This window comes from Phyllopteryx taeniolatus, chromosome 1, assembly GCF_024500385.1.
Source record: "Phyllopteryx taeniolatus isolate TA_2022b chromosome 1, UOR_Ptae_1.2, whole genome shotgun sequence".
Taxonomy (NCBI): Eukaryota; Metazoa; Chordata; class Actinopteri; order Syngnathiformes; family Syngnathidae; genus Phyllopteryx; species Phyllopteryx taeniolatus.
This window is the reverse complement of record NC_084502.1, coordinates 33,646,735-33,652,201: the sequence shown is the minus strand read 5'-3', so window position 1 is coordinate 33,652,201 and position 5,467 is coordinate 33,646,735. Positions and strand designations below refer to the sequence as shown.

General features: G+C 42.2%; 1 long non-coding RNA gene across 1 annotated transcript; it reads right to left on the bottom strand.

Moving 5' to 3' along the window:
- Positions 1-2,201: 2,201 nt before the first annotated feature.
- On the bottom strand, positions 2,202-4,119 carry LOC133474488 (uncharacterized). Its single transcript, XR_009787519.1, has 2 exons — positions 3,258-4,119; positions 2,202-2,406 (listed from the first exon to the last, which is right to left on the bottom strand). It is a non-coding gene; the product is annotated as an uncharacterized LOC133474488 (long non-coding RNA).
- Between the last annotated feature and the right edge of the window lie 1,348 nt (positions 4,120-5,467).

Below are 5,467 nucleotides of genomic sequence, written 5' to 3'. Positions count from 1 at the left end.
TAATGTTTGTTGTTGAAAGCTTTATCTTGCTGCTGAAACAAAACAGTCATGTCTACAGATCATCGAGCCATCCAATTTCTGCACCGCTTTTCCTCACTAGGATCGCAGGTGTGCGGCGCATAGCTCAGCTGACTTTGGGCGAGAGGCAGGGTACACCCTAAACTGGTCACCAGCCAATCGCATGGCACACATAGACAAGCAACCATTCGCACTCACATTCACATTAAACCTCCACAGAGGCGAGGCTGGATTTGAACCTGTGTGTGAGGCAGATGTGCTAACCATTCATCCACCAGTCATGATGGTGAAATGTATGCATTGAACTGCATTTTTGTCTTAACACCATTGTGTGTCCATTTATTTTATTATTTTTATTTTTTTTTTTAAACCTGAAGTGGATAAGATTCCCTTGAACATAGACTTAACCTGAGCAATAACTGACGCACGTATCAAAGTTGTGTCATGCTCACAGTGCAGGTAACGTTTAATATTGCACTTTGAATCTTTTTGGGGGAAAGAAAAAATGTAATTTCATGTGTTAAAAATAATCTTCAACAAAGTCAAAAATGACTCCAGAGTTTCGTCTTGTTGGCTTTATAATATTAATGGCTGAAATAAAAAAAAAATTGGAGGGGGGGAGGGGCGTTTGTTTTATTATAAAAGATAATCTTGTATTATTACTGACAAGAAATCATTCAACGCCGCATCTAGTGCTTGTCTGTCTTTTCAGACATGGCTCACTATAAATAATCAAGGCCTTGGCTGGTTCCTGCGAGTCATTATCTGTGTTGTGTGACAGCCACAGGCAAGCAGCAAACTGACAGGCCTCCATGAGGGACATGTTGTGTAAATTTTATGAGTGACAAAGGAGATTAGTAAAGTGACTTTCTACATGGAACTTTGACCTCCTTAAAGCTCTACATACAGGATTTTTTCAATTATTATCATTAGTATTATACAACATTTTTTGTTGTTAAATATTCTACCTGGCGGCACGGTGGACGACTGGTTAGAGCATCTGCCTCACAGTTCTGAGGACCGGGGTCCAATCCCCGGCCCTGCCTCTGTGGATTGGTGCTCACTCTTTTCATATTCTTCGATCGACAGATCGACAAATAGGTAGATAGATAGGTAGGTAGATAGATAGATAGATAGATCGATCGATCGATAGTAGGCACACTTGAGAGTGGTTCCACATTAAAGAGGTGTGCGTGAGCAGGGTTCAGTTGCATGAGACAGAATCGCCCCCCCCCCCCCCCCCGAAAACTGAGTAATTTGAGCTTGTGTAAGTGTTGGTATTCTCTGTGTATGTTGGCAAAGAAATGTCAGATGCCTTTTATTAATCATCTGGGAATTATTCTAAATTGTAAAATTTTGAAAAAGGGCAAAGTATGCCTGATGTAAAACATTACTTGTACAGTTAATGGTTTGACAGTTTGACTGCTAATCGGATTATTTACAGTATATTTCCAGTGGGGAATATTTTTGGGAACTGTGAACAAATTTAAGGTTGACCTGCATTCCCTAACGGATTGTGTTTGACCTAAGATGTTTAACGTATATGACGTCGTTCTGTCTGGCCTCAAGCTCTGTAATTGACATCATTCGACGGAGACATGTCACGTGGGTGATGGGGAACACGAAGGCACAATCACACCCTCGTATTCACCCCAAGTGTCACATTGGCCCGATGTCATGCCGGGAGAGAAAAGAAAAGGCGGATTGGTCGGCGTGCATCAGTCTGTCTCTGTGGAGATGTTGCAGAAAGCGATAAGAGGGGGCGGGCTGATTTTGGCGGCCGCGTGGCAAATCTCCCCGGCCATCTCGCACGGCTCACGGCTGTTCAAACAGGTTGGGCCGTCTTGTCCTGTCAAGTGGCTGACATTGTGATTTAATCAACATCCACGCCTGCCACATGAATTAGATCAGTATCAAAAATGCATAGGCAAGTGCCATGTCCCTCACTTGTCAGGACCAAACTCATCTGCTCATTTATTCATGACATTCTACATAAGAGCAGGTCCTTGGTTAAAGTTAAAAGAGTGTCCCCGATGGACTTTGCTAATTCACTCTCAACTTGCATCCTTTTAAAAAAACACACACATAGTGGGATAATTCTTACAGGAAAAATAACATTTCATTTGCTACTCCTCTGATCACCCTTTGGAACCTGTTATCCACTTTATCCAAGTCTTCATCAATCTAAGATGCAGGCCCTCTGAATAGACAATCTTTATTCCAGTATGATGGTGACTTGCAAATGTTTAAAAATACAAACAATAAAAGCACCCAATTTTTCTTGAACTCCTAGACACAATTGTTTCAAGCCAGTTTCTGAACCGATCCGAGTCTCCCATCATCTTTTGAATAATGGTCATTGTCAAGTCTCATCAGACGCCGTTAGATCTGCAGTGGATAACAGACAGGGTAACATATTTAAAAAGATAATAAGGCCATATTGAAACAAAATAATCACACTATTGTGCACAGACTTTGTCTTTTTTAAACATCTTCAGACTCTATCAGTTAATTGTTTTAACAGGATAAAAAACATGTTTGTATGATGTACAAAAATAAATGCATTTAAAAATCTGATTCATTTATATTGTTTTGGAAAACAGCTCTGTTAACATTAGTTCAACAGTTACTCAGATGGTTGAACTAAATTTTATCTTTGGCAATTTGGCACTATGATGTACTCTCTCAGTACACTTGGGATTTCTAATTGTTTTTGGTTGATTATTCAAAAATGGACAGAGCATGTTAATGAACATTGCTAAGAAAAAGACAAACTGTAAAACTGTTGCCATTCCTAATAGACACCGTGCCTTAGTGAGTAAGACAAATAAAAAGCCTTTGTCAAATTTTCCTGTCAGAAAAAAGTGTACCAACTGGAATTACCTCATTTCAAAAAATATATTTAAATGCTGCAGGGTTAGAGAGAGGAACTGGAGGAAAAATACAAACACGGTAAACCATCAAATACTCTACACCCAATTAAGTTGACAATAATGGTACGAGAATTTCAACAAATGTGTTCTTCTCCAAAATCATTATCGACCACATAAAAACAAAATCAACACCAAATTTTCATTTTCTACAATTAACCACATTCCTAATCCTGATTTTAATAGCTTCCCCTTAACCCCAACAAACTCACTTTGTGAGGATTTCACAGACCACTTTAGAGGAAAGAATGACACCATCAGATTTGGTTTGGTTGATGGTTTTAAATACATCCGAGTGTTTGTCTTTACCTGAGGAAACACTGGAAATTTTGCCTTGGTTAATGCCGAGATACTTGACAAGGTTCTCTCCACGTCTTCAGATGCAGGCCCCAGGAGTCAAGCCAAGAGAAATGTGAATGCCCACCACCACCACCACCAGATGTGCCAGTATCCGGCCTGGTGTCCATTTTGGGATTTCCATTCTGGGAGAGCTTGAGGTATGTTCACATACCTAATACGCATCGGAAGCAGCCGGCAACATAACGTTATTGTAGTAGTCGTTATATGGGATATTGACTTGTTGGGTTGGATCGAGGATGGTTCCACGACTTGTTCGCACATCTGCCTCAAACAAACAACAAGAATTAGAGTAGAGGTAACTCACTAGGTCTTCAGGAACCAAAAAGATAGGCAAGGTGGCTAGGCTACGAACTCGACGTAGTGTTGATAGTCTGGCGACGAGTTGGAATCCCACAGCGTCTTAAGAGCAGTCAGGTGTAATTAGGATGACAAGGTGCAGCTGCTAGACTCCAACACATCAACCCTGCAAAGCACTCATGACACACACATGCACAGACACAGACAGACACACACGGGCGAGACTCAGGGTGCTGAAACAGCAGCCCTGACACCATTGGAGCTCTGTCACATGTGCATCATTTGCACAATTCTGATGTTGATCACTATTGCACACTTTATAGTGCTGAATGCCTATCTGTGCTTTGTACATTTGTGGTAATGCCCTAAATATGTATTGTCTCATTAGCCAGGGTTGCACAAAAATAGTGCGCAGGTGCACACTGAAAATATTAAAAGAGCCCCACCTTCAAGTGTGTCATTTGCGTACAAGCATTCATTCAAACATCTTTTGCGTGAACGTAGAGTGGAACTAATTTGTTCCTTTTTTAATTTACTTGAGCTCAGCTGCAAGCGTATGGCGCACTAGAAACGTCCCCGCCAAGGGCGCCAACCGTGGGTGGCAACAATGGCCGAGCATGCAAAGTTTTTGTGCACCCCTGCTTCTTTGGTATCGTACTAGAGTGACTCCAACTACCAGAGACAAATTCCTTGTCTGTTTCCATATGTGGCCAATAAAGATGATTTTGATTACGTGCTTTAATAATGATTAGCCTTCCAGTAAATTTTCATGATGTGATTCCGAGCTATGCAACGTATTCCACCCAGTCTGACATACGGATTTTGTTTAAAAATATATAATAAATACAAATAATTGTGCGGCGCGGTGTCCGACTGGTTAGAGTGTCTCCCCCACAGTTCTGAGGACCGGGGTTCAATCCCCGGCCCCGCCTATGTGGAGTTTGCATGTTCTCCCCGTGCCTGTGTGGGTTTCCTCCCACATCCCAAAAACATGCATGGTAGGTTAATTGAAGTCTTTAATTTGACCGTAGGTGTGAATGTGAGTGCGGAATGTTGTTTGTTTGTATGTGCCCTGCGATTGGCTGGCAACCAGTTCAGGGTGTACCCCGCCTCCTGCCCGATGATAGCTGGGATAGGCTCCAGCACGCCCGTGACCCTCATGAGGAGAAGCGGCTCAGAAAATGGATGGATGAACAAATAATTGTCCACTCACACTCACTATTTTTATCTGTGGTAACAGTTTGGCGTTGGAGGATACCTGCACTACACCTAGTTAAATATCGTTATACCATTGATGAAACCTCAAGTCTATTGGTGTGGCCTGAGACCTTTCCACAGTACTGCATTGTTTTGCATGACTTATCTCGAGGTAGAGAATGAGAATATCATTGCTGTGATATTTCAATCTTGGACAGCAAAGGAGACCCGAAACAGTCAGGCACCACATAACCAGGGGCCTCATGTAAAAAAAAGGTGCGTACGCACAAAAACGTGGCGTCCGTTCTTTTTCACGACAAAGTTCAGATGTACCAAGAGTGACATGACCGCGGAAATGTACGGTGCCTCACGCCAACTGCATGGCTGGCGTACGCACGTTTCCGCAGCTTTTGGTGCTTTGGCGACACTTAGCGGTGATGCTGGGAAAATCTGCGCATCAGAGAGACATGAACAATTAGCACTGATGGACAATTCATGCCCGGCAACATTTGATTTCAACAATGCAATTGAGGCAAGGATTCAGAATTCATTTGTTAACCAGTGTATTTAATGAACCACTGATATTTGTGAGGACACCTATTAATTGATCGAGGCAATCATTTATGCCGCCTATTGCCCTCACAATCGCTTCGTGACTCCAGCAC